This window comes from Scleropages formosus, chromosome 13 (genome assembly GCF_900964775.1).
Source record: "Scleropages formosus chromosome 13, fSclFor1.1, whole genome shotgun sequence".
Lineage (NCBI taxonomy): Eukaryota > Metazoa > Chordata > Actinopteri > Osteoglossiformes > Osteoglossidae > Scleropages > Scleropages formosus.
The window spans coordinates 11,838,864-11,851,529 of NC_041818.1; the positions used below are offsets into that span (position 1 = coordinate 11,838,864).

Consider the following 12,666-nt stretch of genomic DNA (forward strand, 5'->3'; position numbering starts at 1 on the left):
TGAAAGACATTGCTTTAGGTGGTTCTGAATCCAGAAGTGCTTCATACAATTAGTCATTTAACTGACACTTTTCTGCAAAGCAACTTACAATGTTAAGCCATTTACCCATTTATACAGCTGCGGTATATTTAGGGTAAGTACCTTGCTCAAGGGTAGCACCACTGGAGGGGAGACTCAAACCTGTGACCTTTGGGTCCAAAGGCAGCCCCATGCTGTCCCTATATTCATATATAATCTGATTGTGAAGAAGGTCCACAGGCCAATAGTGAGGAGTAAATCAACATCCGTGTATTTTTTCGTTCCATTGTTCTATCATTATAGTGAAAATTTAAGTCATAAGTAATACAAATATTAAATACTGAATAATTCACTAAGCGTCTCTAAATGTAGCATATTCCGCTCCGTGACGTCTTAGAATCGAGTAAATATTGCCTTTAAAATTACTGTTTCCACAGACACTTTAATGTCAGCGTTGGACCGACTCATCCCGTAAACATGTGCAACCTTTGCTACCTTGTTATTGATCACGGACACTTACAGACACAGACGCCAGCTGTAAACGGTGTGGAAGCAAGTTAAATGAAGGAGGTCCTGCACTCGGTGCATTTTACTGCCAGCTAACAGCTGGACATGGAAACATGGGTCACATTAGCTCCACAACAGACAAAAAGTTCAGAAAGTGCTCAAGTGAAGAAAACGCTATTAATCATCTGGAAAATGCTTATCCCTTTGCAAACTTGTCACGTGAACGTTCACAATCCGAGAAGCCAGTGTATTCAAACCTTAGCACGTGCAGTGTTTCCCACTTGTCGTTTATTTCAATTAAATACTAAATTACAAATATTCAAAAGAATAGAGAATACAAAACAATTTTGTTTTCACAATGCTTCAGTAAGTGCCATTTAGACATTGTAATAGAAATCAGTGACATTACAACTTGGTACTGGAAGCCTAAAATATTATCAAGAGTAATTAATGAAGTTGTATGCAATTGTTGGGCAACATAACCGGCTGGTCTTAGCACTAGGGGAGACAAGGACCCTGTTACACACACTTTCTGAACCGCTTGCCCCATATAGGGTCGCAGGGAGCCAGAGCCTAACCTGGCAGCACATGGCATTAGGCTGGAGGGGGAGGGGACACACCCAGGACAGGACGCCAGTCCGCCGCAAGGCACCCCGAGCGGGACTCGAACCCCACACCCACCAGAGAGCAGGACCCAGTCCAGCCCACTGCACCACTGCGCCATTGCACCACTGGCATAGCAAGGAGATATTTATCCCTTATACCCAGGCAGGTACTTGCAATTTTGTTTTTCCGAATCCTGTTTTTAGCAATACCTTCATTAGTCTGAGATGTATTTAATTGTCTTGCTTGTTTGTGTACTGTAAAAGCATCTCATTTTTTCTTTGAAACCTGCTGAGTACGGCCAACCCAGATTCTTTTCAGTGCCTTACAAGTCATTACGTATCAGTGGGCCATTGTCATTATTTTCAGCCACTTGGTGTTCTCCCTCCTCCCTTCAAAATGATTCATATTTCTGAATGCATATGCCACCCTTTCTGGGGTAATAGCCACAGCTAGTCCCCATTCCCTATCGCACAGTGTCAGCTGTTTCTGCACCATGGAACTGCCAGTGTCTTCTTTATTATTCCCAGCTGTGGTTGTTACTCACTGAGAATGAGCGCATGCTGCTTTCAAAAGCCCCAGCTGTGGGAAATATGGGTTTTATAGTTTAATCAGGAAGTTCATTTTTTATCAAGCTGTTTTTGCCCTTGAAGCTCCTGCACAGTAAGAAGCCCTAATACTTTGCTAAAAGTAATGTGACTCAATCAAACTAAATTAGTTAATTAGGAACAATTTATCAGAATAATTAATAATTCAACAATCAGTTGACATTATTTTTAAAATACACAATAATGGTGACAATACTCAGAATGAAATAAATGTCTATGGGTAACATTTTGGGCATTTTTTTTAAAAAATGGGCCATAAAATGTTTACTGAGCTTATTTAACGTAAAGCAGTAGGCTTTTTAATAATAAAACCCACAGGTACAACAAGTTCAACTTTAACATAAATGTGAATAATCAAATGCCTTTGAAATTTTATCATTTTATTCCTGATACAATGAGAACTAAAATATCGATGTGACAGTTTTCTGCTGGATGTAATTTATTATAAATGCAGTTATGTTACAAATTGCACATTGCTAAAGTTGAACCCCGACTTACAAACTTTCCACTAACACACCTCTTATGAGCTATTTGAGAAGCATTTAGGCTGGAATACCAATTCAAACTGGACACCAAAGGGTAACCCAATGCGGCAACTAGTAGCGGTCATGAATAGTAACCTCTGTCTTCGATTTCAAAAGAGAACGTGTAAAAGAAGGAAAGAGAAGGTGAACAAGCTATTGATGATCCTTCAGCTTCTACATCTACCAGTTTTGAGCCATCGCTAAAGTGCTCCATCTCCACTATTGAACACCTCCACATAATACCACCAGCTCTGAGTTGATGTGCCGCCGTTATCTGTGCTTCAAGGTAACTAAATATGACTTGCACTGTTTTTTAAATATTTCAAATTATGCTTTTATTTGTTATTATTAGGCTTCAATGGGGTACTAGTGAATTTTGTGTGACGTATGGAAAGAAAGATGGGATTGAGGAGTTGCAGGTGAGCACCAACTTTCTGGTCTAGCTCTGGACCAGGACTTTTATTAGACCTTCTTATTTACACCGTGTCATGAATACAGCTGGCAGGGGACTGAGAGCACTCAGGCATGTTCAAGTGGCTCGTTCGTTCCGGTTCACCAGAGGGGTTCCTATCGGTCGCCTCGCCAGGCGAGACAGGCAGTCCACCATGCTGCATTGTTCCCACCCAAAAAAAACTCACTGCTCCCTTCCATCTTGCAGAGATGTCTGGGTTCTTAACATTTTCTCCAAAGTAACAAACAAAAGTGGATTTCACCAACAAAGAGTTATAGATGTAGATAGACGATTCTTGAAATAGTTGCCTAGTTGAATGGCACAGCTTTTAGCCGCACACATTACACAAGTCGCCTGTATAGAACTGATGAGAAGCCCCTCACCTGCTGCATGTCCCATTCGACTTACACAAGTAACAAGTCACACACTAACTCTTGGCCCAAATTAAGTTTGGAAGTTGGGGATCAACTGTGGCAGTTAAAATGTCATGTGTGTGATGTTCGGTACATATTAATACAATGGGTTCTGCCATGGTTGGCTTGTTAACAAGGAAGCCATCACTGAAGATAAAAACAAGATACTGCTTTCAAGAAGTAAACCAGCTGTGGATCGAGTGGGGGATAAATAGAAGACCTCTATGGATGCAGTTACGCGGAACAGCTATGAAGGCGAATGCATAGTTGAACACTTCAAAAGCCTCATGCCATTATGGCAATGGATTTTAACTAGTTGATTGGTTCGTCTGGGTATGCAGTAAATTTTGTTAGCAATCTCTCATGGTGAATATAAAACGATTTTAGCTGATCCTCAGTCAGAACTTTTAAAGTCAACTTTTCAGCTTCTTTAGTCTTATTGATTTTGTTTCTGGGGAACCACTAATACTATCAGTAGTCAAGGATTTGGTCTGTTTTGAAACACGGGGATCTTCTTATTTCTGAAATTTTTTCATAGCTGCACATATTACTGCGAGTACTTTCGGCTAAAAACTCCGTGGCTCAAGGTTCTATTACAGTATTACGAACTGTTAGCAGACACATTTGTTCAAGGCAACTTAAAGTGGTACTTAACTTTATAATCATTACCCATTTATTCAGTGCAGGGTGAGAAGCTTGATCATGGGTACGACAGCAGGAGCGGGACTCCAATCAGGAACCTCCAGACAGCAAGGCAACAGCTCCGAACACGTCCCTACATGCTTCCAGTATTTAAATGTTGTGTTGACTTTGTGTTTCACTCCTGTGCAATGAAGAACCCTTGGGTTTGCTTGAGACTTTCATGTCTGCAGCTATGTCTCCTTCTCTTAATGCAATGCATAAATTGCACTTTTGCTGAGATGCACGTCGCTTTGGACAAAAGCGTCTGCTAAATGAATAAATGTAAATGTAAATGTGTCCTCAGGTGGTTTCACTATATCAAGTGCAGCCCCTTAAGCACAAGCTACTACAACAGGGTCCCACCTGGGACATGAATAAGCAACTTTCAGGATTTAAAAAAAAAGAAACATCTTCAACTACAAAGCAGCTCCCTGCACCTAGTGTGTGTTATTCATCATCTAAAAACTGAAATTCACTTTTCTGTCTTCAGGGAGCTTATTCGGCCTGGGCTTCGGTGATATGCGGGGCACGCGGTGGTGGGGGGGCTCTTCACCGGGCAGAATGCACGACCCGCACCTTCACATTCGCTCAGACACTCTGGAGCCATTAGTTTAGGGAGAGAACTTGCATGAGGAGTGCAGCAGGGAACCTGCTGGGAAAGCAGTGCAACTCCACAGGGTCATCTAGGGTCGCACTGATATGTGAACATGTGTCACAGTACAGGAATAGATGTGATTCCTCTCATCTTCAGCTACCCTCTCAATATGCTGAAAGAGCTCAGACAGAAGATCAACATTTGTATGATGCCAAATGTGCTGCCACAATAATATCATTATTATTTATGCTAATTTGGCAGAGGCCACTTACACACACACACACACACACACACACACACACACACACACACATTGTCTGAAGCCGCTTGTCCCAAGCAGGGTCGCGGCAAGCCGGAGCCTAACCTGGCAACACAGGGTGCAAGGATGGGAATGGACACACCCAGGACAGGACACCAGTCCATCACAAGGCACCCCAAGAAGGACTTGAACCCCAGACCCACCAGAGAGCAGGTCCTGGCCAAACCCGCTGCACCACCGTGCCCCCTAGGCCACTTACAATGTTTGTATATTCATATGAATATACATATATATGTATGAATAATATATATATCTACACACTATATACTGCGAGTGCCGTGGCATAACTGAACTGTATATTCCTGTACTGACAGTTATTATTACGCTTTATTGAATGGACGCTTCTGTCCAAAGTAAATGCTGGATAATCAACTTTACAGTGATTTGGAGTATTTCATAGAGTACTGTTACAGGACTGCATGTCATGTATACCTTGACCGGAGGAACCCATCGGGACCGGGATTCGACCCGGCAACCTTCATGAGGATACAGCGAAACGCAAGAGACGAGCGGTACATCCAGTACATGGAGCGTGAAGGAAACTGCGGGGCTGCAGAGTGTGTCCGACCCCTCATGCGGAAATATTGGTCAGTGCGAGTGGACGCTGCGCCGCAGGGGAGGGACACCGGGCGGGAAATAAATAAATACTGTACATTCCATTCCTTCCGCGGTAGGAGAGCGAGGGAGTCCACTCCGAGTGCACGGGTCCGAGTCACTTGTAGGAGCCCCTCGTCTCCCGCAACGACCTGTCGTAGGGCATCGACGCGAAGAAGGAGCCCCTCAGCTGGCAGTTGATGTAGAACACGATGAGGAGCACGAGCAGCAGCAGCACGAGGAAGATGACGACGTAGGTGGCCAGATCCGGCCTGGCGAGCTCGCCCTCGCGCAGCCCCCTGCCCGTGGGTCTGAGCCACGCGGACACGCTCACGGGCCCGTGCGAAATGTTGAGGGAGGGCGCGTGGGTCTGGGCCATGGTGTCGAAGCCCGAGGCGGCGGTGGAGTTCAGCAAGATCTGTCTCAACATGTCTTCTCTCCTGCGGACGTGCTCAACGTTCAGCTGCAAGGAAGGACAAGGAGGGAGCGAGTGAGGATTTCACCCGTGCGTGGCTGAGCGGCCCAGGAGCAGGAACATTCTTCACCGTACGACATGATTATTTCAGAGGCTTTTTGCTGAAAATCATGAGAACTCCAGCAGCAGGTATTGCTCACTGTCATCATGACTTGGAATCTGAAGGTTGTCAGTTCAAATCCCACTCAGGGCACTTACCCCGAAACAAGTGAGTAATAATACGCTGCAGTATAAAGGAGTAAACGAGTGCAAATATGATCATGGTTATCACGCCTCCGACAAACAACGGACATAATAAATAATAACAAGTTACTTCCCTTATCATGAGAATGCGAAAGAGCAAATATGATCCATATGCCTCAACAGCTAAAAGAAAGCGAGGTTCACTCACTTTTGGGGAAGCTGCTCAGATCCTGCATTCCTTGAACCCTCAGACGGACTGTCCTGCAAGAAAAAAAAAAGCCATTCGAGGCGGGGTTCACGCGACGATCAATTATTATTCCCAATTAATCGCTCCCTCCCCCAGTCCGTTCAGAGTCGTGGAGTTCCGTGGCGGACGCAATTGAACGTGTTTCCAACCAACCAGCTTGATTCCAAAAATCGGATTTCTGCGGCGCGGCTACATCGAAACGTCTTTCACCTTCATCTGCAGGCTTTTCTTCTCGCCTTGGGAAGCAAAGTGGGAGACGCCGCTGAAGTTGGAGAACTGAACTCCATGAAAATCGCGTGATAATCATATGACACTGAGTGAACTATGCGCGTATCATCATCATCATGCATCCGCATGGAGAAACGGTCTCCGCGAGCAGCCCAGCGAAATGCCACCCACGCCAGGGCCAGGCGAGGCGTCCACAGAAGCACGGACGAGGCAGAGAGAGGAGGACAGCGGAGCCGCTCCTGCGCGTCCCGCACGTTCCCACGGAGAGCTGCCTGGACGCCGCGCCGCCGACCGGGCTGCAGCGCAACAACTGGAGCTCCTTCCCCTCCCCTGCCTGCGCTGCTGGCTGGCTGGCTGGAGCGAGAAAGAGAAAGGAAAGCGATAAAAGACGGGCTCCTCGGCTCCGCCGCTCTCGATTCGTCCTCCTCGAACTCTATTTTATTTATTTCATTTGTCCAGGGCGAGTCGACGCGCCGCTTCAATTGAATTCCCTCCTGGATGCGTCCCGCAGAGGCGGGCTGAGCACCTGGGCGCAGCGCAGATCCTGTAGGAGGGACACAGTGTTCGTCACCTCGACACTCAGTGCCGCGCACTGAGCTTCGGCGCTGGGCTTCAACACTGAGCACTGAGTTTCAACACCGAGTTTTCACACTGAGCTTTAAACACCAAGCCTTAGCACTGACCACTGAGCTTTAACGCTGAGCACTGGGTTTTAACACTGACATTTAACACTGAGCCTTAATCATCAAGCTTTAGCACTGACCACTGAACACTGACACTGAGCTTTAACACTGACATTAACGCCGAGCTTTAAACACCATGCTTTAGCACTGAGCACTGAGCTGTATTACTGAGAACTGAGCTTTAACGCTGACCTCTGAGCTTCGAACACCGAGCTTTAGCACTGAACCTTGAGCTTTAATGCTGAGCGCTGACGGGTGTTGCCGCATAGACAGACTGGGATGTGTGGAAAACCCGCGGCGTCTCATTAGAAAACAAAGTGGGTGGAACAGTTGCGAGGCGGTGCAGAATGTGGCGACCGGTGGTGTGCTGGGGGGGTAAAGAGCTGCACCGGTGCTCAGACAAATGTGCGATGACTTTCAGTGAAATTCCTCATAAAAAGCAGCAACGAATTCAAAGACATGTAAAATGTCATATTTTACACGTGGGCCGTAAGACGCTTTTTAAACAGGCTGTACTAAAGCTGTGTGCTCTTGCTGGGGCAGCAACCTGTGACTTCTGCACATAACCCCCCCAGCTACGCTTCTACAGAGCCAAGCACATCTGGGTAATTGGCCCGGGAAAAGCGACTGCAGTGGCTGTCTCACGACACCTCCTCTATGTGCGGTTTTTTCCACGGGCTCAGCCTGTTGTCCGCAAGCCTGACCCAGTTTCTGCTGTGTCTGCATCTCGGTCAGCCTCTTTACATTAGTATCCTGGACAATAGGCCCGTGTCGCTCAACCTCATCAACTTCATCAAGCAGGGCCAGTTGAGGTGATGTCCGAGTTGATGGCCGTCAGAGCGGCTGCCTAACACTTGAGATGCTACAAACAGCTCCCTCTTTCATTGTTTTCAGCATCTCAGGCCCTCAAGCATCACGTGGCAGAAGGATTAGTATGTTGTATTAGTGCTGATGTTGAAGGTGTCTGGTTGCCTCCATGCCCCAGTCATTGTGATGGTGAGGATAAGAGGAGACATATTATCTGCTTGGCAGCCATTGAAGGACAGGTACCAGAGCTACTGGCAGATGGATGTATAAGAGGTGTCACATTGTTCCCAGCAAACCATAGTCCCTCTGTAGGCAGTGTGTGGGATCAGTCCTGCAGGTGAGGCATTGGATGGGCTTATGTCCTACCACTCCACAAGAAGAGGAGAATTCGCTTTGAGGATTCACTTTCCTTCTTGATTGTGGCAGCTTCTCCTCTTCACTTTTTCCACCAGAAAATGTCCCATGTGTTCATGGTTGGATCACCGTCCAGGTGTATTTGGTCAATATACTTCTGGCTGTTGGCTGCCCATTGTATTTTCCAAAGGTCCAGTGGCATGCAAAGCACATACTTTTCACCTTCCGGTACACACTCACCATCAATAACAGCTTGTTGCCCTTGGGAGAATGATCCAATCACATCAGCTTTGAGCCCGGTCTTATTTTCAGCATAAGAGTAAAAAATTAATCATGAAACTGACAGAAAGACCTGTTTACTTGCAGTCTGAGTCACGGAGCTGACGTGTGTCATACACCTACATTATGGCACCTTCTAGTGCCAGGGAAATGAGAATTCAGCGATGGTTGGCAGCTTACTTGGGTACAGCCAGAATGGGGACGCACAGGCATACACTGAGACGCTCTCACAACTCAGCAAATGAATCAAATGTTATGCCTGAAAAATCTTTTCACGTTTGTGTTCCTGATGTAAGCTGCAAATTATGGTACAACAATATGTTTTCGATGATACGCTGCTGAAGTTAACGGGAAGAGACAAATTTTTAAAAACAGCTATCCTACAAAGTAAAGGAATATCACCCCAAATACACACATTTTCAGAACCGCTTGTCCCATACGGGGTCACGGGGAACCGGAGCCAACCCGGTAACACAGGGCGTAAGGCCAGAGGGGGAGGGGACACACCCAGGACGGGACGCCAGTCCGTCGCAAGGCACCCCAAGCGGGATTCGAACCCCAGACCCACCGGAGAGGAGGACTGTGGTCCAACCCACTGCGCCACCGCACCCCCGGCCTCACCCCAAATAACCACATGCAAACATTTAAGATGAGACAGAAGGTTACAAACTCTCATCTTTTACATAAGAGGAAGCGGAAACTCGCAATATCTGTATGTCAAACTAAATCAAATTATCGTTTTGCTCCATTTTCATAAACTTTTTTCCATAGAAATGACCAAGGACACAAAAACAGGGTCATTAGGATAAGCATATTCTGGAAATAATTTCATCTTCATTTGCAACATTGAGCTGAAATAGCGCTTTGCAAATGTTAGGCTCACCAGCTTCACACAGGAGTTAGAAGTACTGAAGTACAGGGTTTGCAAGTTTTGAATTAAGAATTATGTCAAGTAAATTGTGGTTTTTATTCTCCTCGAGGTGCATTAAGGCATGCTTTATATGAAAAGCAAGAACCCTGAAAAGAATATTATACCCGTGTATTTGGATTTCTAGTGATGTGCAGTAAACAGATTTAGAGGATCAGGATAAAAGACGGTTGTGGGTGGTGAGACAGCGGAATGGTTATGATGGCCAAATCTGCTGGGGAGATATACTTGATGAGGCTGCTGTACAGATATGGTAAGCTCAGGATGGCTAAGGTGCCTGGAACCGCATTGGAGCTGCTACTTGAAGCTGAAAAACATCAGTAGTGGCTTAGAATGGCATTGGCTATAAAATATCAGACGAAAGAGAGCAGTAATCTGCAAATACGCTCTCTTATTATAGGTTGGGCAATCTCTCTGAAGTGGCTGGCAAGAGCAGTAAAACGATGATGATCATGGTGGTACCGACAAAGCTGCTGGATCATGAGAAATTTCCACAGGTGATAAAACATCCTTCAGTGATCTCTGAGCGTTTATCAGTGATTTCCCAACATCTGCTGCAGTATCTCATGATACATCTGGGGTGACTAACCTAAGGAGGTGTTCTGCGAGACATTCCTGACCTGGGTACGATCGATGTAAGATGAGCTTTTGGCTGTAGGCCTTCTTGCACGGAGCCGTGCTGAAATTCCGCAGCACTGCCAAAGAAGATATTGCCTGCCGTTTGCCGATACGTATTCATCAGTCAGATGACATGTTTGTGAAGCTAAGGGTGGAACTGTTTTATTTTTTCAACCACGGTTGCGTTGAGAATATCAGTTATCTCCTTTGAAGCTTTTTTAATATCTTTTTTGTCACTTCTGATCTACTGAGGAGTGCGGGAAAGGAGGTGTGCCAACAGTTAACTCGGAATTCCAATAATAGAGCTGAAGATAAGACAGAAAACCTGCCTCAAACTGGATTTAACAATACTAGAAGTGACTTCAACTGGAACGCTGCGAGAGAAAAATGTTGCGGAACCTTCCGGATCACCTCTGTAGGGTCTGATTCAGCAGAATGAAGGAAGCGTTGGGCAGCTTCTGCTTGTGTGGGGGTGGTAGGTAATTATGGATGGAAACGTAAGCCAAAGGAAAAGGAGTAACCCCACGCTCGGAGAATGTGGAGGAAAATAATATAAACTGAGAAACTTTCGACAATATAGTTTGTTATCTTAAGGGAGTGACATCTTTATCTGGAGGGAATGGGTTCTCTTGATCAGATTATCTTAATCGTGAGATGACAAAACACTTCCTCAAGATAAGGAAATTGTTTCTCCGATCTATAAAAGTGCCTTTTTTTATAAAAGGAGAAAAAAAAACTTTCCCTCAAATTATTGAAATATTCCCTCAGGACATTTTATGATCTCAGCAAGACGGTGTAAATATTATTCCTCTTCTGCCTACTCTAGAGTCACTCTTCTGAAGCAAGCTCACATCCCCAGCGTCCATCTCCTCATTTCACCCTATGGCCCTGCAAACCGTGGGTCACCGGCACACACAGTCAGTGTCTGTCCCAGTGGGCAGAATGGACTCGGTTAAGGAGGTTACGGGGGCGTTTCTGTGCTCCCCGGTCGCCTGTCCGCATCTCTGCATGTAGGACCCGTCCCTGGGTGGTCTCTGTCAGAGCAGAGACGCTGCTTTGTCTGCAGGCACGCGTCTATAGCGCAGGAAACGTGCGGCTCGCGTTTGGCACAGGGTGCACCTTTGACTCACCCACGTAGCGCGTGGCTTCCAGCTCGGACGTACGTCGGACCGGCGATGCTGGCAGGCGGATTGACGGCCCACGTTCCTTAATCCCCCAGCAGACCAGGCTATGGTGGAGCGATCAGAGGGGGAGGCCTGGCATTCACCAACAGGCTCCTAAGCATCATTTACCACCTATTTACAATGTGACCTTGCTGCAAGGTACACAAAGGTGCATACGTGTAAGCAGTTATGTGTGTATTCCAAGTGCACACACGGTCTCTCATACAGACACAAATTGGCCTTGACAGGAGAGTAAACCACAGAGCATATGTCTGGCGCTGCTGCATTCATCGAGCTGTCTGCGTGCCAGGTGAGGGGTTTACCGTGTTTGTAAATGAAATAAGACTTCAGAGGAAGTCCATGTAAAACAGATGAGAAAGGAGTAGGGAAAAGGCAGGTTGGGTGCTTCCCTGAGTGATGATGGCTGGGTGGATGGACGGATGAGCGTGGGGGAATGATGCTGAAGAAGGTCAGCTGGTATCGATCTTCAAAAGCAGGTGGGAGAGTGCCTTGGGTTTATGGCTTTTTCCCACAGTCCATTTTTCACTCTGCTGAGCCCTCGGCACTGCCACTTACAGTATGATACACCCTCCCATTGCTTGGAGGGCACTCCTGGTGCCGGTTATCCCTCACGCTTTGCATCGAAGCACCGTATACTGCTCCTTCCACTATGCAGGCTGGTGCCCAACATGCAAGGCTGCAGGAGGGAACAATGTTCTGGGGGGTCTGCACACAAAGAAAGCCTTCCTCTCCGTTTTGTTGGACTGCAAGATGTAGTAAGTCCCCCCCCCCGCGGCTGTCTGAACATGCGAAGCGGTGTGCGCCTGAGCCGCCTCGAGGACGCTGTACTCCTTTGTCTTTCCAGCTTCTGCTAATTGCTGTGCCCTTATCTCTGCTCATTTCAGGAACACGGAAGGCTGCAGTTAATATCAAAAAGCCTTTGAAATACACTGCTATCATCTCCCATAAGTTAAAGACTGAGGAACACACACACACACACACACACACACACACACACACACACACACTGGCTGAAACAGCTTGTCCCAAGCAGGGTTGCGGCGAGCCGGAGCCTAACCCGGCAGCACAAGGCTGGAGGGGGAGGGGCCACACCCAGGACGGGACGCCAGTCCATCACAGACCCACCGGAGAGCAGGACCCAGCCAAACCCGCTGCACCACCGCACCCCCTTTGACTGAGGAACATAACTGCCTAAAATGTTTCAGTTCAATTTACAGTATGTGCACAGCACCATTGCCCGATGACGTGGTGGCGACCAGCAGACTGAGCGCCGTGGGAGCTGTGGGGATGTCGCTGCAGGTTTTATTCTCACGTCCACAGTTAATGTGGCGATAGGTGGTGAGGCCAGGGACGCACAGGTGAACAGA

The 12,666-nt window shown here is 46.8% G+C and overlaps 1 long non-coding RNA gene across 1 annotated transcript; it reads right to left on the reverse strand.

Annotated features, from left to right (window-relative positions):
• Positions 1 to 4,928: 4,928 nt before the first annotated feature.
• On the reverse strand, positions 4,929 to 7,566 carry LOC108925376 (uncharacterized). The gene is made up of 3 exons (XR_001965398.2): positions 7,322 to 7,566; positions 6,180 to 6,800; positions 4,929 to 5,776 (listed from the first exon to the last, which is right to left on the reverse strand). It is a non-coding gene; the product is annotated as an uncharacterized LOC108925376 (long non-coding RNA).
• Positions 7,567 to 12,666: the final 5,100 nt, after the last annotated feature.